The following is a 27,531-nucleotide window of genomic DNA, read 5'->3' on the forward strand; positions in this document are numbered from 1 at the left end:
ATATGGTAATATCTCTTTTAGCCCCATCATTGAAAATAATATAGATGGCTTTTAGGATGTAAAGATGCAACGGACTTGGAAGTAAGTGAACAGGAAAATGATGTGCCCAGTGGCACCCTTATTAAGAGGCACAATGGCATAGGAGCTAAGCCTGCAGCTCTGCTGCCTGCTACAGCACAAGTCACCAGGCATGGTTGTAATCAGAAAAAATGTCCTTTTACTTTTCAGCAAACACTTCTTCCTTTTTGTGAGGCAATGAGAGTGTTTATCCTACGTTTTAGAAGCACTTTTTAATTGAGACTCACAGAAGGCTTGATTTCTTAGAGCCTGCTTGATTTCTTAGGGCTCTGCAGCGGGACCTTGACCGCCTGGACAGATGGGCAGAGTCCAATGGGATGGGGTTCAATAGCTCCAAGTGCAGGGTGCTGCACTTTGGCCACAACAACCCCATGCAGAGATACAGGCTGGGGTCAGAGTGGCTGGAGAGCAGCCAGACAGAGAGGGATTTGGGGGTGCTGATTGATACCTGCCTGAACATGAGCCAGCAGTGTGCCCAGGTGGCCAAGAGAGCCAGTGGCATCCTGGCCTGCATCAGGAATGGTGTGGTCAGCAGGAGCAGGGAGGTCATTCTGCCCCTGTACTCTGCACTGGTTAGACCACACCTTGAGTACTGTGTTCAGTTCTGGGCCCCCCAGTTTAGGAGGGACATTGAGATGCTTGAGTGTGTCCAGAGAAGGGCGACGAGGCTGGTGAGAGGCCTTGAGCACAGCCCTACGAGGAGAGGCTGAGGGAGCTGGGATTGTTTAGCCTGGAGAAGAGGAGGCTCAGGGGTGACCTTATTGCTGTCTACAACTACCTGAGGGTAGGTTGTAGCCAGGTGGGGATTGGCCTCTTCTCCCAGACAACCACCGATAGCACAAGAGGACACAGCCTCAGGCTGCGCCAGGGGAGATTTAGGCTTGAGGTGAGGAGAAAGTTCTTCACTGAGAGAGTCATTGGACACTGGAATGGGCTGCCCGGGGAGGTGGTGGAGTCGCCGTCCCTGGAGCTGTTCAAGGCAGGATTGGACATGGCACTTGGTGCCATGGTCTAGCCTTGAGCTCTGTGGTAAAGGGTTGGACTTGATGATCTGTGAGGTCTCTTCCAACCCTGATGATACTGTGATACTGTGTGTGTAATTTGAACTGGAACTTAGGGGGTTTCCACAATGCTTCCACTCTGTAAAATGCAGTCACTGGGATGTTTTTTTTCAAATGAGGTGAAAAGTTTCAGGAGGAGAGCTGAATATCAAAATGTTATTTGTAAACTAGAATTGGCTTTACCTGTTGTTTTTATCTTGCTGATGTATGGATCAACTGCTTTCCAGATCAGATGGCATTTTTCAGACAGGAAGCAGAAAATAATAAAGCAACTTCTTGCTATTCAAAAGCAACATTAAAATTGTAACTCTAGAAGTGTAAGACTTGTAGCCAAGATAACACAGAATAACTACAGCTTAAATTTGTAGCCCTCTAAGATGAGTAAAGATACAAAGTATGTGGAAATCGTAGTGTAAATGTAGATGGATTGAAATGTTGCCAGACAATTTACAGCAGCATTTCATACTTCAGATATTTTTATGTGACTGTGGTTGTGTTGGGTCATTCCTTTCTTCTTTTTTCTTTTTTTTTTTCCTCATTCTTGTTTTTAGGCACTTTGTCTTCTGTAATGGAACCTCTTGCACTCTTCTCAATGGTAGCATTTATTTCCTCTTGTAGCCACAGCTGTTGGAAGTAGATGTAGATAGCTGTAGGACCCTCCTGCTTTTGAACCTGCCCAACAGACTGCTGGTGACTACACAGATGTTTGCTTTGCAAACTAAAAGCAGTGTTGCATGCAATTTCCTCTCTTCAGCCCACAGACGTCTGTGTCTTTGGTAAAAACAGGCTTCTAGACACCTAGAACAAAATGTTTCCCTTAGTAAGCAGGAGGAAGTCGTTAGTATGCCAACCTGCAGCAGAGCTGTTTCACAAATGTAGGTGAATACATCTCAGATTCTCTCTATATCCAAATTGTTCACTTCTGGATTTCCTTTACCATCTGTGCCAGCTGTTGAGTATCAGTGTGATACTGGTTCAAGCTTGTAACCGGCAGGAGAAGTGTTTCTGAGGTCAGAAATCTGCTGTCACTCACAGCTACTTGTCCTGCCACTCACCCATTTCTTGTGTATTGTCTCCTTGATTACTCTGTTAAGTCCTACTGCACTTAGTTCCCAGGCACCGTACCAGCATACCAAGAGCTGCCTCACTTTACACAGCACTTTGATAAAGACAGTATAAGAGTTCTCTGCGGTGTTAGTTGTATGCTGTCTTTGTAAGATCTGCCACTGTGAGTCATGGCAAGTGAGCACCTATAACTTGGAGGCTTGTGCTAACCCCAGTAGACTATAACAGAGTTATGGAGGTGAGCAGCTGAAGGAGAACTGATTGCAAACTCTGACAATGAGATGCATGATCATCTTTGTAGCGCTTAAGTCCCCTGTGCCTGAATTCGTTAAGAGCAGGAGATGGAAAGAATATGCTCTGGTCGTCTCAACACCTTTCACCATCTACTGCAGTGTGCATGGAGTGGCAAAACCTCTCCTTCTTCCAGAGTGTGCAGTGGCAGCAAGAAGGGAGAGGCCCTATCATCTCCATTACTCTCTGGCATCAGACAAGCAGGAGGAGATGAGATGTATAAGCTTTCTCTCAAACACCATACCCATTAGCCCAAGAATCACAGAATGTTTGGGGTTGGAAGGGACCTTGAAAGCTCACCCAGTCAACCCCCCCCTGCCAGAGCAGTGTCACACAAGAACACATCCAGACAGGTCTTGAATATCTCCAGAGAGGCAGACTCCACACCTGCCCTGGGCAGCCTGTTCCAGTGTTCTGTCACCATCACAGTGAAACATTTTCCCTCATGTTTACATGGAAAAGCCAGGCAGGAAAAAAATGACAGGAAGGGAAGCATAGGAGACTGAAAATGAGCTTTCAAGAAAGACAGACAACTGTGCACAAGAAAGAGAGGATATGAGAGCTAGGAAGATAACAATGAGATGGAACCAGCAGTGTAACGCCCTCTGGCACTTATCTGTGTAAATAGGCTGCTTTGGTCCATCACACACTCTGCCTTGGCAACCAGCAGCTGGTGCAAGATCATGACAGACACCTGAAAACAGCAGCAGTGAATCCTTGAGAGAAACACAGTTCAAAAGGTTAGAGAGGGAAATGGTTTTTGTTCTCCTCAGTTTTGATCCCTGTGTGTTTCCCATCTAGGCAGTTTTTCTCTTCTTTCCTATTGCATTGCTTCCCCAGAGTTTTTTTCCATTTTTTGTTGGGGAGAAAGTTTTTAACATGCCGTTAAAAGAACACTGGAAACAAAAAGTTCAAGTCACAGATCCTAGCCTGGGTGACTCCTGATGGCATGGAGAACGGCTGAGCTGCAGTTGGTGGTATCCCTTCAAGACTGGAAACTGTAAAACAGGTCAGTTGAGCTCTCCAGAGAGGCAATAGAGTTCTCCTTCTGCCATAGTTATGGACTTCTCATTATTGTGGTTTTCTAGCTATCATCTTACACCTGGAAAGCATTAACAGAGGATTCAGTTCTTTGTAGAATTCATTCAGATGCATTTGCATTTGTTTGTTGAAGTAAGTTATCAGTTGCATTTGATGTAGGGCTTATGGTAATTATAGTTCCTTTCTCCTGAGACAAATCCATGTGGTTTTTTTCTTGTGATTTTTTTTTTTCTGCCATAGCATTTCCTTTCTGATATATTTACTTTGTAGTTTTAAGTCCTTTTGAGCAAAGAGATATTTGTTTTTGTTTCTTCTTGAATTGCCATAATTACACTCTTTCCTGACCAGTATGTTTGTAGGCATTCAGAACATTCCAACATTTGGACTTGGAGGTGCTTGCTAAGTGCATCATATTCATACTGTGTGCTGGATATCATCTTTGGTGAGCTCCTACTTAAACAGTTGCTTTGGGATATCAAATGTATTCCATCTTCTTCTCAACAGAGAGGAAAAAATGAGTTGGAAAGACCATCAGCAATAAGGAAGGTGTTGCTGTAGTTACAAAAGGCATCCCACTGGTGAAGGAGAGGTTGCCTCAAGTCAGTGCTGTGATGCACAGCAAGGAGGCATGTTTCTGCTCCTTCAGAAAAGAGCAGTATGTGTCCCTCACTAGTGTATATGTGTTAGTCAGCTGGTGACCTGGCTGAGCTCCTGCTTGGCAAATCTGTCTCTTTTATGCATTGATGTATGGGCTAATGTAGTATCCAGCCTTCACAAAATAATAACCAGACCTACAGGATAAGGAATTTTCTTTTTCTCACAAGTGAATAATATCCTTGATGCCTCCATGCCTTAGGCTTAATGCAAACATGAGGAAGCAATTATGAGAAAGACGGCTTCCTCCCCAGCTTCCTTCGTGATTCATTTGCCTCCCATGCCTGTGTGCACTGCTTGAGTTGTCTCCTGTTGCAGGTGTCCAGAACCTTCAGGAATTATCATAGAATCAGTTAGGTTGGAAGAGACCTCCAAGCACATTCAGTCCAACCTGTCACAGGCCTATCCAATCAACTAGACCATGGCACTAAGTGCCTCATCCAGGCTTTTCTTGAACACCTCCCTGGGCAGCCCATTCCAATTGCAAATCACTCTCTCTGTGAAGACCTTCCTCCTAACATCCAGCCTATACCTCCCCTAGCACAACTTGAGACTGTGTCCCCTTGTTCTGTTGCTGGTTGCCTGGGGGAAGAGACCAACCCCACCTGGCTACAACCTCCCTTCAGGTAGGTGTAGACAGCTGGACGAGGGGATTGAGTCCATAATCAGTAAGTTTGCAGATGACACCAAGCTAGGTGCATGTGTCAATCTATTGGAGGGTAGGAGAATCCTGCAGAGAGACCTTGACAGGGAATGGGTGGGCAGAGGCCAATGGGATGAGATTTAACAAGGCCAAGGGCAGGGTTCTACACTTTGGCCACAACAACCCCAAGCAGTGCTACAGGCTGGGGACAGAGTGGCTGGGAGAGCAGCCAGGCAGAAAGGGACCTGGGGACACGGATAGATAGTAGCTGAACGTGAGCCAGCAGTGTGCCCAGGTGGCCACGAGAGCCAGTGGCATCCTGGCCTGCATCAGGAACAGTGTGGCCAGTAGGTCAAGAGAGGTTATTCTTGCCCTGTACTCAGCACTGGTCAGGCCACACCTTGAGTGCTGTGTCCAGTTCTGGGCCCCTCAATTCAAGAGAGATGTTGAGATACTGGAATGTGTCCAGAGAAGGGCAACAAAGCTGGTGAGGGGCCTGGAACACAGGCCTGTGAGGAGAGGCTGAGGGAGTGTTTAGCCTGGAGAAGAGGAGGCTCAGGGGGGACCTCATTGCTGTCTACAGCTACCTGAAGGGAGGTTGTAGCCAGGTGGTGGTGGAGGAGGTATTCAGTCTGGGCATTGTACCTGCTGCAAACTCCCTGTGGGAGGAGTCCTTTCCTAGTTGACTAGATAAGGAATAACTATGTTCCTGAACACAAGTACCACTATGTCTGTCTTAGGCACCTAACACAAGTGGTTGCCTGTCTGAGGCACAGCATCCTGTGGATTGCTGCACTGCACCACTGCAAACTCAGTAGAGGGGTGTTGGGATGAAATGATCTTCTGATCCACAAAACCTAAAAGAAATTCTTTCACAGAATACAAGGCAAAATGTGTGGTTGTGTCTGCTGCAGGCTTTAGGCAAGAGAGTCATTTATCAGGGAGGAAGCTGTATCATCCTTCTTGTTAATGTGTTACACATGCATTTTTACTCAAGTGCCTGCCAATATCCATTGTACTTTATGGCTGACAGTAGTGGAAACTGCCCCCTGTGCTATTATTTTTGCCAAGGCTTAGGAGCATCGTTTTTAGGGAAATGTATCCTTGCAAGTACCTGACTGGGGTGTCCAATGCAGTGCTGACAGGTAAGACATCACCTGTGCCAGACACTGTGAGAAATGGTAGAGCACAGGATCAGGTGGCAGTGTATCACGTGGGGCAGAGAGGGCTCTTCTCAACCCATTTCTTTCTGACATCTGTGACTGCACATCTGAATAAGTGAGATTTTGTCCACGTGCCACTGCACCTGTGTGCAGTTGTTCTCTCTGCCCCTCCCTGACTTGCTGCCATGGGGGGCTGGCAAGTGCCGTCTCAGGTGCTACAAGTCTGTTTGCTGGTGCAAAAAATATCATACAGAGATCAGTGGTTTCTAAGACTCAAATCTGACTGGAAAGTGGCTGGTTTCTCTGAGCTCTCTCTAAAAGCAGTGGAGAGAGGAGCAGTTCTCCCAGAGAGCAGACAGCAACACATGGCACTTGGCTGCTGCTTTGAATTGGTTGCAGAAAGTGAAGCAGGGTGGAAAATAAGCTCTCCTAGGCCAAGGTGATAATGTAGTCCTATTAGAAGGGAGCTGGTATGGATCAAATCCAAGCCTTACCTTCAGTTGCCTCACCTCCCGTTTTTATTTAGGTTGGATTAAGGCCTTGGTGTGACAGAACATGCCACATACACCTTCTCTCTGGAGGAGCTAGAAAGAAAGAGTGGGGCTGAGCAACCAGGGAGAGGATGGGAAATGGGACCATATATTTCTTCATCAGCCCACAGCTAATCAGGTAACAGATCAGCTTGAAGCTTCAGTCCATCTGTGCCCTGAGTCCCATGACCAGTCACATTGGCAATTGCTTTCTTAGCCCCCACCACATCCTTGCCTTTTCTGTCCTTTCACGCTGGCAGCACTGTGGTTGCAGTGAGAGCTGATATTAAAGGATAATCTTTTTTACCTTATTAATTTTTAGTGAGATCAACACCCTGAGCAGGCATAACACATGTTAGTGCAGATGTGCTGCTCCAGATCCAGCTTAGGTCAGCTTAAGTTGCACCTCTACAGTATGCAGAGGGCAGAGTGAGATGGAACTTGTCATTTAACAGTGAGCACAGAGATGGGTAATAAGGTTCCCCACTCTCATAACACCAAATTTGCTATAATATTTCCACTAATTCTGCTTTTGATAGTACCTGCAGCAGAGAGGATGGCTGCTGTGCTTCTGTTCTGCTCGGTTTCCTTTTTCCTCAAGTAATTGCTTAGGTCTTGCTTTGCTTTCAGAACACAAAGGTGTACTCATCTTTCCCCTCCATTGCTTTGTCTGAATCTCAGCACTTGGCTTTGCCTTCCTGCTGTTGTCTGAGGTCAGCTGGATTTTAGACAGTGATAAGTGACCCACAGCAGAGAAAAGATGACTAAATGCAGTCCTGTTAAACTGAGGGAGTTTTGGTTTTATTCTCTCCTAGACAGCTTCATCTTGAGATAATACTCTTTCATTTTAAAGTGCTGACAAAAAAACCCCACAACCCAACAACAACCTCCCAAAAAAACCGAAACCCAAAGATTTTGCATTAAGGTAGGAAGTTTACAAGTTTTTTATAGCAGTCCAACTTCATACTGAAATGCCCTTCCCTCACTACAGAACACCAAGCAAACCACTTCTTTCTATTTAGTTTGTTTTGTTTTGGGGGGAATGTTGTTTTGTTGTTGTTGGAGTGTTGTTTGGTTTGAAATTTTTGTTGTTGTGGAGTTTGTTGCTGTTGTTGGTTATTTAAAAACCAAACCGAAAGCAAACATATGTGGAATACAGAGGGAGCATATGCCAGGTAAGGAAAACATCTTGCTAGAGAGGAGCGTTTTGTGAATCAGTGTGTTTTGCATGTCTGTGCAGTGCCTTTGTGAGAAGGCAATGGAAGGATTTCCTTTTGCCCCCAAGCACTCCAGCTTCTTGCTATCACTCCCTCCCTCCTTCCCTGCATTCGGAGAGTGTCAACAGAGGCTCTTGAATGACGACCAAAAAAGTGTCAGATGTCCATCTAGAGCAGGGGGAATACAAGGAAGGCATCAAACCCCTCATTTCCGAAAGGAGGCCTGAAACTGATACCAAGGTAGTTTTGGATTCATTTGCTTGGAAGCAGAGTCCTGAAGTCACACAGAGAGAAGTTCAGAGGAAGGGTATAAGTGATGGTGAATCTAGCCCACAGCACAGGCAAGATATTTTTGGCGTTGTACAAGCAGCAGCCGCCAGACAGTGTGTTCTCTTGCATAGCTAAGTTGTGAACGAGTGCAGGTTTCTAATAAGACTAAGTGTCTGAGGTGTGCCACAGCACTTGAGGTGATGTAGTACCTGCTGAGTGACAGCACAAGGAGCAAGGACAGCACCATTTCTTATTATATTTTGGTGAATAAATGCATTAAACTGGAGGTGCAAATTGGAAGAAGTCTGAGACTCGTGAGAATGCTGTCAAGTTTGTCAGGTATCCCCCTGACAGATGCAGCCTCTGCAAGGTTGCTGCTTCTCTTGGATCTGCTGTTGAAATGTCACTGAGTGAAAGCTTTTCTTTCTTCTCTTAATCTTTTTCTCATAAAGTTCTTTTTGCTTGCAGGTTAAAGTTACATTTCTGTTTAAATCATACCGACTAATAACTTAAAATAATAAAAGAAAAATTTCCCTCCTGCAGAAAATGGAAATGTTTTAGACTTTTGTTTACATTTTTATTATACTATTTTCAATAAATGAAAAGGCTGAAATTTTGCAGAGGATAGAAGCTTAAATTAAAATCATTGGGTGCTTTAGAAGTGGAATGTGTTTGTTCTCCTGTGTTGATCAGGAATGGTTAAAGGCTTTTCCTGATTTTTTGGGGATTTTTTCTATCTTTGTCTTTTTTAATTGCTGCTCTGCCTACACTCTCCATGCATTCTCATGGGTTGGGATATGCTTTGAAAGCATCTTTCCTTTTCTTCCACAAACCTGGTGGACGTGCAGCACTGGCAATGGTACTGTCAGGAGTGAGCCTCATGCAGGCATTGCTCATGAGGAAGCCAGCTGTTGAACTCAGCTCTCTCCAGGCATTCCCAAGCTGAGCTGAGTAGCACCCTTGATAGGTGGCAATGAGAAGGTTTTTTGGGAGGAAGGATTGTTTTTTCAGAATTTTAAGTATCCTACCCTGAAATTGGAATCTGGTACATTTCTGTCAAAATGCATTTTTACATCTAGCATTAATGATGATGCAAGAAGCAAATAAGTATTCAGAAGAGTTGAACTGTTGCAGATGTGCTTCTCATTCAAGGGCTGTGAGATAAATCTCCAGCCTTCATCTCCTCACACTGCTTTGCGTTGGAGACTACCCCAATTCAGGGTGGCTTTTCCACCCTCTGAGGAGCTCAAACAGCTTGTTTGGCTCAAATGTGAACTGTCTGTAGGTCTGCTGGAAAACTTTTTCCTAGCAAACTGGCTTACAACCAGGTTTTTCTGTTTGAGCTACTGGCTTTTCTGATCTGAATCTCCTGTGAGAGTGCTGTGTACCTGTCTGGTTCGAGGGCTCACCCTATGAAGAGTGGAAGAAGCTTGCGTAGCTTGGTGGGAGAAGGAAGCTGAGCACAGCAGCCTGACTGAATACCATGCACAGTGGTCTCCCAGACCAGGGAAGACTTTTGCCAGCACCTGTCTCTCATGCAGTTTTGTAAATATTCCTTTAGGGGGAAAAAATGTCTAGTTGGAACTTCTCAGTAGATGTTGGGTTTATTTGCAAGTAGTTTCAAGAATGGTTGACACAGTTTTGGGCAGGGTTGTTTTTTCCCCTAAGCAAATTTACTGTTTGGATGTAGGGAGAAGATGCTTCTGGTGAGGTTAGCTGGGCTCATCTGCAGCAGCATCTGGATATACAGTTTTGCTACATTTCCTGACCAGCCTTCCTTCATGCATGGAGGTCAATTGTCTTCTCATGAGTCAAAACGAGTGCTGATTTAGGATGAAACTGGATTTTACAGACAGGGAAAGAAGCATTACCTGAAGCAGCATGTCAGAAAGACTTGACTTGAAAGATGCTTAAATACTGAGCACACACTGTCTTGTTCTCTGTTCTAGATAAGAAGTTCTAGTTCATTGTTTTCCTCCTATCAGCAGTTTGTTCCTGCAATGTACATAAACCCAAATTATATCCAAAACCCTTCTCAGTATCTTCTGGATATCTTGCTCTTGTTCTTTATAACCTGAAAATCTGTATAAACAAGTGAAAATGTATCTCTACACTTTATGATAAGAAAACATGGTTTCGAACTTATAACTTGTGTTTGGATCTTGCTACTTGCAGTATGGTATTGTTGAGGAATACAGTGTGGAGTAGAAGCATCATACAGTTTCCAGCTTGGTGCAAAGGTGGAACAAAACATAGAGTAACAGCCTTGTACCTTTACAAACTGTATTTGTGCACATGCTTACAGACAGGTCATGCCACCTGCCTTCACCGTTAATGTTTGATGTATGTTATGCTGCTGCCTACAGTCATTGCTGGGCATGGTGCTTCATTCAGCACTCTCCAAACATGCAGTACACTGGAAGTAGAAGCTGAGTTACAATTGTCCCAAAGAGGGTGCAGCCAGTTGTAAAGTGCTGGTTGCTGGATAGAGAAACTGCCGAGGAAAGCTTTCAGGTAGTACATACTTTGTACGTGATGAGTTTCAGACTTGTCAGCTATCTGTAGTGCATATATGGAGTCAGCTAGGATAGCTTGAACTTCAGTCGAGTGTAGTCTTCATTTCTCTGTGTTTTTTTACATGTCTGGATTATAATAGATTACCACCAAAGTAGCAAAATAGTAGATTAACACTAAGGCAAAAATGTATATCCAGGTAGAGAGGACAGGGCTGATCATTCAGTAAGTACTCTTTTTGTGCTTTGACAGACTGGGTGCAGACAGCAAGCTGCAGCCAAAGTGCATTACAGAAACTAGAAAGATTAAATTCTTTTAAACCAGGTTATCTGTATTTTGTGCCCTTTAAGGTTTGTTGATAGATTCTAAATGGAAAGGGAATAGAATAATTGGAGGCTAAGGACTGCAGGTAACTTAAAGCTGAAGGTCAGCTGGGTTTCAGTTATCCATTATGTGTTGATAAGCTCAAGTAACTCTAATAGCTTTTGACTATACAGTTTTATTTTCCAGGAACCGCTCTGGTTTCTCCTTTTCTCTCTACCTACTGTTGTTTTGTAAGTACTTCTGACCAGAGCTTCAGTAACTTAATTGATGTGATTTGCTTGCCTAGAATATGCTGACATCTCTTGAACCTCTTGCTCCTTTCCTGGAGATGCTTTCTAGTCCATTGGTCACAGCAGCCACTTTCAGGGAGGGGCAAAACATTCTTGTCAGTGCCATGTCCACTGCACCCCTAGGTTCATCTAGGCTGAGTGTGCACCAACCTGCCTCATGACTTTTAGTCCATAGTTAATCCTTTTGTTTCAGCTTTGCCCACTTCTGATGACTGACTCTGGCTCATCTTCATTTAAGGAAAAAAAAAAAGGTCAACATATGGAACTGCAGCACCACTGTAAAACTAGAATCAGGAGCGTTTAGAGTATTCCTGGTGTTCTTTGCTGAGAACAATGCCTCCTTTGGCAAATGGACAGAAGCCTGTGAGATCAGTATCACTTGCTGGCATGTCTGGCTTGTCCTTCTGAGTACCCTTGCTTTTTTCCCCAGTCAGTATCCATGTTTGCTGCATCGACTTTTACCAAAAGACCCTCTAGATTTTTAGTCATGCCTGGAGGATAGCCTTCTGTCTCTGTTCTAATTGAAATTTCCAGAGACTCAAATAAATTTGATAGAACCAGTAAGAATTTTTATAGAGTGCCCTTCCCTCTCCCTCCTTCTTCCCCAAAAGAAAGGGATTAGATGTAGAGAGAGAAAAGGTCAGCACACCCAAATAAATGAACCTCGCTTGATTTGGAAGTTAAAAACAAAGAAAAGTTTAACAATAACTTTAAAAAAAAATCTGAGGTAGGGAAGTTACAAAGGGTATAGGGAAGGGAAAGCAAATACAATATGTGTAAATACAACCCGATTGTGATGGTGATGGTGATGGCTTTGTCTGCCTCGTGGGTGATGGCCATGTGGTGAAACAAAGCGAAACAGGAACAGGATGGTGATGGTGGTAAGCATGGCGGGGGGGGCAGGCAGCACAGGGGCATGGAGCACAGAGAGTGAGAAACAGGAAGCCCCCCTGCTTTTATGGATCTTTAGATAGGAAGGGGAAGTGGGCTAACCATCACCTGGTGGTGTTCAGACCCACCTCTGGGGAGGGGTCAAGACCACCCTGGGTCAGGTTCAAGGTTACTTACCCTGGAGGGTTAACCCTATACATCTTCTTACAGGACAGAGAGCTTTCCTATCACAGGTATCACATCTTTCATGCACACCTCTTTCAGTGAATTACCAAACCACTTTGCCATCCAGCTGTGACAGCTGTTGATGTGCTTCTCACAGCTGGCAGTTTATACACAGAAAAATTAAGTGGCTCGGGTTCAATTTCATTTTAGCCTCAGAAGTGGCATAGGAGCCACTGCTCCCCCTGCACATTGCAAACCTTCTCCTTTACTTACTCCAGCAGTGCTTTTCGTACCAGAGTGTCTACTTCCAGGTGGAGCTAGTCTAAAAACATAGGCAATAAATATGGGGCTTTATGGCTTCTTTGCTTTATTAAAAATAAAAAATCTTGAACTAAGTAATATGTCAAGGATTCCTCCCTTGGCCTTCCAGTGCTCTCAGTGCCACATCTGCTTCCTACAGCTGTTCTTGGTGTCTTTGCTTCCACAGGGCAGTCACAGGAGCCCTGCTAGATACCCTAACCACCCTAATGTCTCTGAGAGAGACGTTTGCAGAGTAGGCTAACCAGTGAACTAGTACAGGAAGATAATGCAGATAGTGGGTTCTGCAAATCACCATCTTTAAATGCTGCTACTTTTGATATTTCATCTCTAACAGATTGAAGATTATTTCCAGAGGAGCTGCAAATATGCAAATTATTTTAGCCCAAAGTTCACTTATCAGCAGATGCTATTCTTCATCTTACCCTTGAGTAATTTCCCTACAAACAATCTCAAAGTGGATACTTTTTTCCTATTCCCATTAGGGGGGCTTTTTTCTCCTCCTACTGTAGCAACTGAGGATACATTTAATTAAATATGGTCCAAGATCCAATTTATGCTTCCCCATAGCAGAAAGATGGAACAAAGAATTTGCTCTCTAACACTATAGTAGTTGTTTTTTCACAGCTGCTGTTGGTGGAATTTGTGGCTTTGAGTAATTGAGTTCAGACTTGTCAGAATTTTTTCCTTTGAGGTAGGCATTGTGTTTTCTCACTTAGAAATTACATCTCTTACCAGATCAGAGCAGTATACAGACATGTATATGAAGCTTGGCAGAATTTATATCCTCTCATTAATGCAGTGGCATTAAAGTACTTGCCTGTTACAGCTATTTCTGTGGTAGTTCTAATCAGCCAACATAACGATTAGAATCTTCCCCTTTTTTTGGATTCTCACAGACAGAATCACAGAAGCATTCAGATTGGAAAAGACCCTCAGATCACCAAATCTAGTTGATATCCCTATGCTACAAGGTTCACCCTAAACCATTCCCCTCAAATACCACATCCAAATGACTTCTAAACCTATCAGAAGGCAAATAGTCACGCACTGAGACTTTCCTCTCACACTCAGGCCATGTCTCTGCTAAAAAAATGATGCAGATCAAGATCTGTCTGGTCTGACAGAGACATTTACCAGCAAGACCTGCATTTGCACAGATAAACCTTGACAAGGACTACAAAGCATGGTGATACAATTCAAAGATTTATTGAATGGTAGGCAACCATCCCTCCCTCAGCACTGAAAGAACAGGCAAGGAAGAAGCTCCAGTCCTCCACTGCTGTGGAGGCACTTGACTGGTACAAGGCAGTGAGGACAGTTCTTGGTCCCTGCTACCCTCCCTGAGCCCAGCACATCTGGTGCCAGCAAGAAGGGTGCTTATGGGCAGAAGCTCATACTGTGCCCAGATGTTTGGCAGCAGCTAAGGCAGACAGGCTCATTGTCTTTACCACACTTTGGCTAGAGTAGGCGAGGCATTATGCAACTACAGGGATGTATTCAGGTGAGTAGTTAACATGGGATGTGAACATAACATTTTAAAACTGGTGTGGAAGATGTCCCAGTGACATAGCTTGTTTGTGTCAGCGATGAAAAGGAGCACCGTAGATCTGTAGAAAAATACAGAAGTGCTCAATGTATTAAGTTTACAGTTTTAGGAGTTTGCTGTGCCAAACTTAAATGAGAAGTAGGGAAAGTATTTTGTACCATGTTAGGTTGGGCTGAAGAGGAATGTGACTGAAATCCTGGCATACAGCACAAATTGTGATTTTGTCTTTAAGCAGTCTGTGACTTCACCTTGGGACTTAAAAAGCTGTGGCTGAAAATCATGGCTGGGTCAAATGTGTGCTCTTGTTTGTGGCATGCAGCAGGGTCTGTGTCATACTAAAAGTGTTTTACTGACCTCTTAAAGATGTGCCATGCCTGAAGAGTCATTTTCACAGGATGTAGGGAGGACATTTTCTCTACTTATTAATTCCTGAGTTTTATTGCAGTGATAGTCATCAACATACAGGAGAGGCCATATCTGATTGATGAGCAGTTTTTATGGCTTTCTCACTTGTCCTGCTGCTAAGGAGCTCCTGCCTTGAACTGCTACCAGCACAACTCTTGACTTAGCTGTGTCACCTACTCAGGGCTCAGAATATTTTTTTTGGCAAGGAAAGACACATCTCTCAACATTTCATTTCTAGAAAAAGCCTTCAGACGTTTTCACTTGTCAGTTGTCCACCTGAGATATTAAGGACGACAGATCTTTATTGTGGCAGAACAACAAAGCTGGTGAGGGGCCTGGAACACAAGCCCTATGAGGAGAGGCTGAGGGAGCTGGGGTTGTTTAGTCTGGAAAAGAGGAGGCTCAGGGGTGACCTCATTGCTGTCTACATCTACCTGAAGGGAGGTTGAAGCCAGGTGGGAGATTGGTCTTTTCTCTCAGGCAACCAGCAATAGAACAAGAGGATGCAGTCTCAAGTTGTGCTAGTGGAGGTCTAGGCTGGATGTTAGGAGGAAGTTTTTCCCAGAGAGAGTGATTGGCATTGGAATGGGCTGCCCAGGGAGGTGGTGAAGTCGCTGTCCCTGGAGGTGTTCAGTAAAAGCCTGGATGAGGCACTTAGTGCCATGGTTTAGCTGACTGGCTAGGGCTGGGTGCTAGGTTGGACCGGATGATCTTGGAGGTCTCTTCCAAGCTGGTTGATTCTATGGTTCTATGATTAAGAGAATGAAATAGTGCTCACATCCATGTGATAGGGAAGCTTGTGCTTCTCCAGAGGTAAAGGATTTGTGCTGGCTCTCCTGAGGTCATTTCATGGGAGCATGGGCACACAAGTAATGCAGGGTCTATCACAGAATGGGCACTGCTGCACTGCCCAGATTCAGTTCCATCGTGAGCGTTGTGCTAGCCATGACAAGAACTTAACCTGTCATCGCCCAGCTTACAAGGAAGGAAGCTGCTTACCATCATTCAGGTTTTCACAGTATCACAGTATCACAGTATCACCAAGGTTGGAAGAGACCTCACAGATCATCAAGTCCAACCCTTTACCACAGTGCCCAAAGCTAGACCATGGCACCAAGTGCCACATCCAACCTTGCCTTGAACTGCCCCAGGGACGACGACTCCACCACCTCCCCGGGCAGCCCATTCCAGTGTCCAATGACTCTCTCAGTGAAGAACTTTCTCCTCACCTCCAGCCGAAATTTCCCCTGGCGCAGCCTGAGGCTGTGTCCTCTCATTCTGGTGCTGGCCACCTGAGAGAAGAGAGCAACCTCCTCCTGGCCACAACCACCCCTCAGGTAGTTGTAGACAGCAATAAGGTCACCCCTGAGCCTCCTCTTCTCCAGGCTAAACAACCCCAGCTCCCTCAGCCTCTCCTGAACTGATATTTTTTTTCTCTGCTGTATACTTACCTTTATACTGTGTTCTGCACTCTGAAGACACTTTGGAAGAACCTTTTGAAAGCAGGTGCTGTAGCTAACAAGTATTTTGTGCTTAATGCACAGACTCCAAAGTGAGGACATGTACTTCTTAACCTCAGCTAGGGCAGAATGATGTGAAATGTTTGTTGACTATATTACATCTTTCAAGAAAATTCTTGGGGTTTGGGGAAATGAGAAGCAGAAAAAGCATCTAAAATTAGAGTTCTGAAGGAGCAAAGTATCTGGGAACTCGCTTTTACCACAGATCTTATTTTCTAACTGGCACTTGGATATTACTGTGATAATCATAGCACTTAGGGAAGTCTGAAATCTGGTTTAGATATTTTCTATCATCTAAATTTAATTAGAGGAGTCATGACTTAATAAAAATAGGAGTGAAAAAAGTGGACCTAAATCTGCCATGTTGAGATCGTTGAGCAGTGTGAGGCAGGACTCAGGATTCCCTAGTGCTTCTGCAGCTCTTACACGCTCAGAATGCTGTCTCCAATGAGCAAATTATGAAGGAAATACAGCATCTTCCATTTGCCTGAGAGTTTCCTCCTTTTTGCTGCTACTTACAAGGGAAATTGTGAAAATCAATGTAGCAGTGACCAAATAGTTGCATGTGAAAAACAAGGTTTTTGCATCTAGTTCTGGGCTCCCCAGTTCAAGAGGGACAGGGATCTGCTGGATAGAGTCCAGTGGAGGGCTACAAGGATGGTGAAGGGACTGGAGTACTGCTTTATGAGCAAAGGCAGAGAACCCTGGGGCTGTTTAGTCTGGAGAGGAGAAGGCTGAGAGGAGATCTAATAAATGTATATAAATAGATGGGGGCTGGGTGTCAGGAAGCAAGGGACAGGCTCTGCTAACTTGTGCCCTGTGATAGCACAAGGGGCAATGGATGTAAACTGCAGCACAGGAAGTTCCACTTCAACGTGCGGAAGAACTTCTTTACTACAAGGGTGACAGAGCACTGGCCCAGGCTCCCCAGAGAGGTTGTGGAGTCTCCTTCCCTGAAGACTTTCATGCCCTGTCTGGATGTGTTCCTGCATGAGCTGCACTAGATTCTGTGGTCCTGCTCTGCCACAGAGGTTGGACTAAAAGATCTGCAGAGGTCCCTTTCAGCCCCTAACATTCTGTGATCCTGTAAGAGAGAATTTCTATAAAAAGGAGGGTTTGGGGGCGGAAGTTCCAGGTGACCCGAAATAAAAGTACAACAGCTAAGTGTTATACATCTGGAAAGGTAAAACTCGACAGCAGTTTGTCCATGAAGAGAAATGGCTGCCACCCAAAACCAATACCTTGTAGGTTGGTTTAATTTGCAGAACAGATGCAGCATTTGGGGAGCAGTAAATCCACCTGACCTGTCCAGCAGTTGTGTGTTCACATCAGAAGGCTTTTCTGCTGATCCCCAAAGATCATCCCATTTGTATGTATCCTGTTGAATTTTTTCATACAGTCCTGATCTTGTGGTAGTTGCATGTGCCAAGTTCTGCTGCTCCCTTCCCCAGCCTGGCCACTTCCACCCTGTCCACCTGCATGCTGCCATCAGTGCACAGTGGGCAGCTCTCCAGAGTTCATGCATGCTTCTCTGCTGTGTAAACAGCTACTGGGAAGTTATTTTGATTATAGCTACTTACTTTTGGGAAGGTTTCTGAAGAGACTGAAGCTGATCTGTAATGACACTGATATGAGTGGTCTGAGCTACATCTGCCCTTTTTTTCCCTGCTCTGACAATATTCATGGAGTGTAATTGACAAGAAAGACTTTTTTTTCCTCTATGGGTTAGTCCTCTCTGTAGAAATTCTGGTAATGAGATGTGGTGACCTGGGAAAGTTCTGTATCCTGGATGTAAGAGGGTAGAAGATTGACTGCTTTGATAGCAGTATGTCTGTTGGATAAGCATAAGCTTCTTGTAAGTTTAAGGGAAGATACTAATCCCAGCATGAGTTAAGTTAATGACAGAGCTCAATTTCAGGGAGGCAAAAATTCAGCTTCCAAGCCTTGATCTTTTGCTAAAATGAATTTTCTGGGAGATGAGAGATTGATCATTGCTAAAACTGCTTTTATTACTGTAGAAATGAAGTGACATAGCTGAAATAACATTTTCTTAGGTACTAGTTAAAATGTAGAATTTACAGCTTAAACACAGAGGAGCAAGGGAGCAAGTGTAACAAGAATATAGCACAGAGCATGTACTGGGTGAATTCTGCTGAATGGCTAAAGGTAGGCTGTGTTCTGTAAAGAAAAAGGGTAATTTATGCAGGGAAAATAACCAGAAGGAAGGATACATTTAATCTACCAGTGAGAGCAATCACAGCAGTCTATAATAGCTAAGTTAAATAAGAGACTTATATAAATCTATGGCCATGAAGGGGTATGATTTGCTGAGGGTTTTTTCTCTTGTAGTGGTTGTATCAATCCAGCATTCCAGACGCTGTGCCAAAGAATTACTAAAAAAAATAGCCATGAGTCATTTTTCTGTTCTGGCAGATGCCTCATTGATGAGAAGAGAAGAAAGATTTGGACATACCAAGTTGCCTTTTAATTTTCTCATGTGCCCAAAATTTTAAGTCTGCAAGGAGAGACTCGTGGTATCTTTAACAAGCATAAAATCCCTATCATGGTCGAAGCCCTTCAGAATAAGTTGTCACATAGATCTTGACAGTTTGTGTGGCCTAAATGGGTTTTTAGCACCTGCTGCATGATCGCCTGTCTGCTTGGCAGACAAGGATGTGCAGACTCCTTGACACTCTCTCTCTTTCTCTATCTCTCTGTCTGTCTTTTTTCTTTCCTCTCTCAGGCTACAGGCCTTTGCCACAAACTCCACGGTTGGGTTACTTTCTGCTTTGTTTTGTGCTTCTTAAATGTGCTTTGAGGCTTATTCGATGTGGATTCTGTGTTGTTCTTTTTTTTTTGGTGTGTTCGTGGTTTGCAGAGCCTATTTGCTAGTCATGAGTTGGGGCAGTTGGGTTGCAGGGGAGCATCTGCTCCTGCAGCAGGAGGTGAGAGCTGGATCATACTGGCCAAAGACTTTGCATCAGAAGAGGCATCTTGTGCTTTGCACTCTCTTGTTCTCGAGATGAACTGCAATTTTACTGTTGAGCAAAACAAAGTTCCCTCTCTGAGGGATGGAAATTTTTGCACTCAGAGTCCCAGCTCCTGTGACCAGGACAAAGTATGCCATGCTCAAGATTTGGTACGGCGTAGTTGCCAGTGCTTAGTTATGTGTGCAAAGGGGCAGTCGCTGCACTCAAAATGTGGTGCAGACAGACTGCCTGTTTAAATCCACGGTCAGCTGGCAGGAGCTCTGTGGCAAGAAGTGTGCTGCCAAGTCGTGAGCTGGCACACTGCCTTCCATTCAGGTTTGGACTGTAGGCAGCCAAGTGACGAGCAGCTGTGGCTGTGAATAGCAGGAGGGCATTCGTCCAAGAACAACAAGAAGAAAAGCTTCTTCAGCTACGTATGGAGGTTTTCTTGGCTCCTAACAGACATGTCTTCCCATTTCAAGGGGAACTAGAAGGTGCCCTAATACAGCCACCCTTTTTGAATCCTGTCCACTGGGATCCCTCAGTTGTGCAGTTCTGGTTGGGAGCGTGTTGTTCCGCAGTCTGTGACTGCAATAGTCGGGAGTGTGTTTGCTCGGATGTGCAGAATGAAGTTTGCAGCTGCAAGGAGAGAATCTGTTCTTTCTCTCTTCTCTTTGTTTCAGCACAACTGAAGTGACCTGTAAACAATTGTCTTCATCCTTCAAACGCCTTCTGCATCAGCAAGAAAGCTAATGGCTGCACAAAGATGTTTTTTATCTTGAAGCATGCCAAAGTGCTTGAATGAATGAGTTTTATAGTTTTTAAAAGGGTTGACAGATGTCAACAAGGGCTTCAGATTCTTGACCCTTTATACAACTTAGCAGCTACCAGACTTGATTCTCACTCACCATCCATTTCAACAGGCCTAGAGACATGTTCTTTGGGAGGCAACTTCAACTACATCCCCAAAAAAATAAACCCAGAATCTCCAAAATGAATTCTCTGGGAAATGGCAAGAAGCCAAACAGTAAATTTAGAGGTGAGGTGTGCATTGCAGAGGTTTCACTTAAGCATAAATATGCATAAAGCCGTATGCTGAGTGTCCTGAGTGAAATCAGCAGGGGAAAAGAACGAAGTCTACACAAGTTCTGCCTTCCAAAGCTCAAGAACATGCAGCCATACTTCTTACTTGCCCATTGAACACAGGAAAGTGCTTTCCACTAGTCTGTCATAGAAAGTTAATGTTGTGGGACAGTCTCATGATCTATTTAAAAGCATTTCTGCAGCAGCCTGCAAGATCCTTCCCCCAGCATCTCTCATCAGCTCTCAGGCTGGTGGAATTTCCTGGCTTTTGAAGTGGAATTTCCTACTTGTGGTCCAGGAAAACGGCAGCAAGGACCTGGAAGAGAACATGAACCAGAGGCCCTGCTGACTGCAGAGCTTCCCTCACCGTTTGTCATAGAAACACAGAAATAGCTTTCTAGTCATGTCTCTGAGACACAAAAGCTTGTCCAGCACTAGTGCTTTTAGGCTGTGTATCTCAGAGAGGACTATAAGCAGCTCAGCCAAAGCACCCACCACAGGGCTGATACCTCTCTCATCGTTTTTAACATTTTGTCTGTTGAGAGTCAGGATAATGTCCCTGGGATGTGTGGAAGAACTGATCCTAGAGGTGGCACAGCATTGAGGGCTACTGACTGTGCCTCGGGGCACCTCCAGCCCCCTCTCAGCGATACCTGCAGCAGTTTCTCTGCTGGCAGCAGCCTTAGTGGGCTGGAGCTAAGCACTTTCCTGAAATAAAATCTGAGCTGCAGGTGCTGGCCAGCTGTGTTCAGCTGTACCATCTTGACAGAGGAGCCAAAAGCAAGCCCTTACAAAGGCAGAAGGCTGGGATAAACTCTGCAGCACCCAAGCTTCTAGCAGTAGGCTCAGATACCAGCCATTCTTATGCTAAATACTCAGGTAGACTTCAAGAAGGAACTGCAAAATGCTCCACTATCTGGTTAATTACAAGCACATTTCAGTCACCACATTATATTTAGGAAGAATTTAAGGTCTGAATCTTTTCCTCTGAAGTATGATCTGGGTATCATGAATGTGAGAATGAGGGACATGTGTGTCAATAGTTAACTGAGGGTGAAAAAAATGACCAAGCTGTAATAGTTTGGGAATACAAAGACTAAGACCCTATGTATTGTCCTTAGGGCACTTGATGAGATGTTTCTGAGTGTTTCAAAGCTAATGTAAAACGTTACATTTGTTGTGAAGGAGATAAAGGTGGGAGGTGATGCAGCTTTGTCCGAGGTTACCCAGTCAGATAAAACCTGCAGGTGCAGCTTCTGAGAGCCTGTTTGTACTCTCAGATGGTTTTGACAAGCAGCTTACTTTTGCAGTCATTCCCAGTATGGGACCCCGAGAGAGTTTGTATTCTCATCCAGTAACACTGCTGGACTCATGTGCCTGCACAGTCTGTGAACTGTAATCGTGGCTTCAACGTAGCTCCTTGCTGGAGCTGGTCTGAGGCTGAGGCGGGAGGCGGGAGGCTTGCAGTGCAGCAGAGGGTGACCAGGGAGAAGCGTCTGGCTCTGCAGCTCCTTCCAGAGCTTTCTGCCAACAGCAGACCTCATGCCAAGGCTGCTCTGCAAGCACACAAGTTAGTTCTGCTTAGATGGAGTTGAGGGTGGCAGACTCTGCTCTGGCGAGGCCACACCTCTGGTACTGCGCTCAGTTCTGGGCGCCTCAGTACAAGAGGGATGTGGAGGGGCTGGACTGAGTATGGAGGAGGGCAACGAAGGTGGGGAAGGGCCTGGAGAATAAATCTTACAAAGAGCAACTGAAGGAGCTGGGCCTGTTTAGTGTGAAAAAGTGGAGGCTGAGGGGAGACCTCCTCACTGTCCACAGCTGCCTGAGAGGACCTCGTGGAGAGGTTGGTGCTGGTCTCTTCTGACAGAACAGGAGGGAAGGCCTCGAGCTGCGGCTGGGTAGGCTTAGGCCGGACTTGGTGAGAAACGCTTTCAGGGAACGAACGCACAGGTTTGGAATGGGATGCCCAGGGAGGGGGTTGGATCACCAACCCTGGGTGTGTTTAGAGTTCATCTGGATGTGGTCCTTGGGGATATGGTTTAGTTGAACTTTGAAGAATAGGGTTATGAGTTGGACTTGGTGATCCTGAAGGTCTTCTCCGGCCTGAATGTTTCTGTGATCGTGTGGCTACAACAGCTCTTGGGTTGACTCGAGTGGGAAACAGCTCACAGCAGGCATCTAATGGTACCACAAAGCATTCATTAGAGTTGCCAGTGAAGGTTCATGGTGGTCCAGAAGGTGTCCAAGGGCTGACCAGACTAGGCACATCCTGGTGTGGCACAGCAGGAGCGCTGCAGCATCATGGAGCAGAGATGTGGGGGTTGTGGGGGAGTGCTGCAGCAGGGTGTCAGTCTGCATGCAAAGTGTGGGCCTGGTAGTGGATTAGTTAATACTGTGTTTTTATTGAATGTCCAGCTTCTGAGGTCAGGAGGGGGTCTCTCACAGCTTTCTGGGACATGGGATGGAACCTTGTGCTTTGGTGTATGTGGAAGTGAAGGTGACAAGTTTTGTTCTTTGCTGCTAAGTGGACAGAGTCACTGTTGTGTGTTATGTTGCAGTAGAGCTCACCATGGGTGCCTTCAGGTGGAGCACAAGTCTGTAACTGGCTACACATATGTCCTCCAGGGTAGTATGCTGCATTACTGCAGTGCTGTATAAGTCATTATTTAAATACTGTGCTGTGTGCAAAGAGGTAACTGTGACAAGTTATTTCTGCTTGTGATTTGGATTATGTCAGTACTTCAACTTCATCCACTCTCAGTTCTCAAAACGGCTGTAATCTTGACTACCTTTTTCTCATAGGGCACTAATATAGCTCCTGTCAGAAGAAAATAAAGATTTGTGAAAGTTTAGAGACACATCTTGAAGGCTGCTGCAAAAAAAAAACCCTGAATTTTATACTTGCTGCAGTAGTTCTAGAGGATGCTGTCAATGAGGGCACAGTTGAAATAGCTTTTAACATTAAAATCTTCAGAAAGAAAACTTCACCCAGGTTATTGATTTTAATTATAGTCAGATTTGCTGCTTCCTTAATTTGATTTTGTGTGCAAATATTGAAGAAAGGGTAGGGTTTTTTTCAGGCTGTTCAAACTGGATGGGAATCCTTTTGAGCCAGCCTTTGGCCAGTGAGTAGGACTCAAAGCTGCTCTCCAGAAAAGGATAAGGTGTTTGTCCAGAGTTTGTTCCTGGCACAAAATAGCCTGGCAATCATTTGGCATCTGCCACCTTGCAGAACAGAATAGGTCAATGTCATTGTCCATTACAGCTGATATCAGTTTGACATTGAATTTTAATATGCCAGCAAAATAAAGCAATGTCAGTTATCCTTCTGCTGCCTGCTGCACCTGCCTCCATATGTATGGAGTATGTGCTCTACTAGTTTTTAACTTGTCATATTGGTTATTTATTACTTTGGGTGCAGTGCAACAATTTTTGGTGCCCCTCTTTGCAGCCCTAGGGAAATCACATGTGTGGATTGGTTAAAGAGGATAGCGTTGCCCTGGTGCTTTTTTCCATAGCAGTAGGTAACATGTAGCCTACATTAGTTAATAATACTTGGATGCTTGTGGTTTTGTGATGCACAGTCACTTAGGCTGGCTGGGTATTATGTCAGGGTTAGTTGGGGGTTTGTTAATTTGTTGTGGATTTGCTTTTTTTTTAATCCACAGCTTTCTCGTATCAGAAAGGGAAAATCACATCTACTGATCTAATTTCTGTCTCCTCAGCCTGCTGGTATGGTGCTTAGGGGCATGGTTTAGTGTTGGTCTTTCAGTGCTGCACCAAGGGTTGGATTGGGTGATCTTGGAGGTCTCTTCCAACAGGCTGGATTCAGTGATTCTGTTACTCTGTGATTACATACTTCATTAGTAAAAGAATTAAAAAGTGCTGGAGCAGAAGCACATGAAGGACTGGAAGGAGAACTGCTTTGCTGAAGTCTCTTCTGGACAGACTGGTGAGCTGGCCCAGGTAGACTATACATCTCCCTTTTTTCATTTCCAGTAGGAGGCCAGAGGCTCAGCTCTTTGGAGCTGGCCTGTTCTTTCAAATAGCCAGAAATTGTGGAACTTCCTCCAGAAAGCCACAGTTCCTCCTGTATCCCTGACTTATCACCTGTCTCAGAGTTTGGGTATCTCCAGCTTTCAGAGGTTATGTTCCAAATTTGTTTTCTCAGATACAAGTTTGAAGGAAGCCGCTACTGTCCACTGGAATTTGGGACAGCATCACAAACCTCATGCAATCTCTCATGTTGTGTCTGTTGTCCCTTGGTCATTGTTTCTTGTTCTGTAACTGTTCCTTGTTGTTCATTAACTCACTTCTGATTCCTGTTTCTAAAATCTTTCTTTATACTGTTGCTATGGTAAAAGCCTGTCTAAAAAGAAGGAATTATAGCAGCAAGATCCACTGACCTACAAAATAATGAGAAGATAGTTGCTCTGTACAGAGCTTGTTGCAGTTTTTTTTTAACCTTGTGCATACAAAAATCATTTCCCTGCTATTAAGTGTGTTAAATCTAGACTGGTATGCACAGGAGGCATGATGGGAGTCCTGCCTTGGACTTTGTTCTGCAATTCTCTGCTTGAAGAGGGACTGGTAGCAAATTTGTAGTGGGAAAGGGAGATGGCCAAATTAAAAGGAACATGTACATTGCCGTAGATTTAGTTTAAACTCCACCTTACAGGCAAAATTGCTGCTTTTTATCAGTGACCCTTCAATGCAATTGGCTTCATGTACATAGGAATTATCTATGATTGCAGTGTTAAAAGTACTGGACACTAAAAATCCTGGATTTTTGTATCTGTTAGTAACCTTCCAGCTCCTGTGTACATGAATGTCATTGATAACAGTGTTGTATTGCAGTGGCTCATCCTTGCTGGAGGCATGGTCCTTTTCCAATGAACTGATTTGAAACAAAATGAAAACCAAACCGTGAATTTTTTGGTTCACCTCCCAGGCTGTAGAAATGGATGGTTTCATTAATGATTAACACAGCAGCTGGTAGCTCAAAGGAGATCTGGAAGAAAATACTGCAGTGTCTTCTTCCTCCAGTAAATATATTGGCTTAACAGTTTTCTGTGCTCCTGCTATTGTATTTCAATGTAGATGTTTTGAATTCCAGCAGAGTGGATCTCTGCCTTCATAACTTCTTTAAGATCACTAAGAATGCATCAGTTTTGTCAGACAATTTTTTTTTCCTTTGTTCTTACTACTTACTGGTTCGCAGATCCCCATGATGTTAGCAGTGGTTTTTAGACTACTTTTATATTTGATGACTAGAATAAGATCAGGGACAATGGATACAACTTGAACAAAGAAGGTTTCACCTCAGCATGAGGAGAAACTTCTTTACAGTGAGAGTGACGTAGTGCTGGAACAGGATGCCCAAAGAGGTTGTGGAGTCTTCTTCTCTGGAGCCTTTCAAAACCCACCTGGATGCATTCCTATGCATACCCTAAGGGATCCTGATCCTGCCTTGGTAGGGGCATTGGACAGGATGATCTCTGGAGGTCCCTTACAACAGTGACAAATCTGTGATTTCAAACAAGTGAGATGTCAAAGAATTCCAAAATCTTCTCATCCACGGGATGGTTACATCACAGAATCACAGAACTGTCAGGGTTGGAACATCTAGTTTCAACCCCCCTGCCATGGGCACAGACACCTCACACTAGATCAGATTACGCAGAGCCACATCCAGCCTGGCCTTAAAAACCTCCCGGGATGGGGCTTCTACCACCTCCCTGGGCAACCTGTCCCAGTGGTGAAGAACTTCATAATGCGTAATTTAAATCTCCCCTTCTCTAGCTTGGATCCATTCCCTCTAGCTTGGATCCACACCATAAAAAGTCCCTCACCAGCTTTCTTGTAGGCCCCCTTGAGATACTGGAAGGCCACAATAAGGTTCTGTTAGGAACTGAATGAAGCTTAGCAACAACTTCACATTTACATGGACGTGGCTCCTGGCACGTTGTTTTGCTATCACAAAGTTGTAAGACTTTGTTATAACATTAAACTGTTTTTAGATTATATACATATGTTGTGGTTACAAAATGTTTACTCCCGTGTTTACTTCACAGTGTTGGGTTACACTGTGCTTGAGCAGATGACAAAACTCCAATGAAGCCATCTCAAAAATAAAAGAAGAAAGAAAAAACATCATACATAGCAATTGTGCATATGTAAATAATGATAAGCAATGTAGAGGCTTTCCTCTTTTACTCTAGGTGATAACTGTGACAATAGAGTATCTTCTGAATTGGCGTATTTTGGTTTATGTTAATATACTGCATCACTGGATATATGATCTCTAAATACAGGCAAATCACATCCTGGCAAACAACATCCTAGGCTGCATTGAAAGATGTGTGGCCAGCAGACCCAGAGAGGTGATTCTCCCACTTTGCTCTGGTGAAACCTCACCTCCAGTACCACACCCAGCTCTGGAGCCCTCAATATAGGAAGGACATGGACCTGATGGAGCAGCTCTAGAGGAGGGCCACAAAAATGATCAGGGGGTTGAAGTACCTTTGCTACAAAGACAGGCTGAGGGAGCTGGGGTTGTTCAGCCTGGAGAAGAGGAGGCTCCTGGGACACCTAACCACAGCCTTCCAGTACCTGAAGGGGACTTACAAGAAGGGTGGAGAGAGACTGTTTCCAAAGGCCCATGGTGACAGGACAAGGGGCAGTGGCTTCAAACTAGAGCAGAGCAGATTTAGATTGGATGTTAGGAACAGGTTCTTTACTATGAGGGTGGTGGAACACTGGAAGCGGTTGTCTGGGGAGGTAGCTGGGGCCCCTTCCCTGGAAATATACAAGGTGAGGTTCAACAGGGCGCTGGACAGCCTGACCTGGTTGAGGATGTCCCTGCTGACTGTGTGTGGAGGTGTTGGACTAGATGACCTTTGGAGGTTCCTTTCAACCCAGACCATTCTAAGTGTGTCTGCTTAAAATACTGGTGAATTGCTGTGCAATGCATAGCTCCCTCCTCGGCAAAGGGGACAGAGAAACTTATCTGTGCACCATTATTTGGAGTTCATCACAAGGTTGTTTCCATGGTGTACATGGTGATGTACATGGTCCTCCTGGCAGTCAGCAGGCTGATTTGAGCCCAAAGGGTGTGTGTTTGTCCTGCGAGTTTAGGAGCTGCCGGTCAAACAGTTGCATGCCACCTCTTGCAAGGAGATCACTCCAAACCAGATCTTGTGGTAATGCCAGAAACCAGGAAGAGGATGGGAGGGCAAGGAGGAGGCAGGTCTTCTGCTCATGTGAGCCTGACAAAGTCCTGAACCCTTGCCATAGCCATTTGTGAGACAGAAAGTGGTGGGATTATGCTGGGGCATGAGCCTGTGGTGGCAGAAGTGAGATCCACCAGTGCTGCAGCCCACCACAGGCACTGAAATCCAGACGGGGCAGGTGTAGCCATGAGGCTGAAGTGCACTGGAGTGTTTGTAATTTTGGTTGGTAACATTTCATTCTCCTTGCTTCCACTGACC

At 44.7% G+C, this 27,531-nt stretch overlaps 1 protein-coding gene across 3 annotated transcripts in view; it reads left to right on the top strand.

The window, feature by feature from the left end:
* The window catches only part of SRGAP1 (SLIT-ROBO Rho GTPase activating protein 1), a 173,733-nt gene that overhangs the window by 59,498 nt on the left and 86,704 nt on the right, over window positions 1-27,531 (top strand). The window contains exon 1 of one of the 3 annotated variants that reach the window (XM_064142251.1): window positions 18,435-18,523. The exons of the other annotated variants lie outside the window; for them this stretch is intronic. The gene's annotated coding sequence lies outside the window, so the exon portion shown is untranslated. Of the gene's footprint in view, window positions 1-18,434; window positions 18,524-27,531 lie in introns of those variants that run through there. 3 annotated transcript variants of the gene reach the window in all.

The sequence above is a fragment of the Pogoniulus pusillus genome, chromosome 4 (genome assembly GCF_015220805.1).
Source record: "Pogoniulus pusillus isolate bPogPus1 chromosome 4, bPogPus1.pri, whole genome shotgun sequence".
In the NCBI taxonomy this organism is placed as follows: domain Eukaryota; kingdom Metazoa; phylum Chordata; class Aves; order Piciformes; family Lybiidae; genus Pogoniulus; species Pogoniulus pusillus.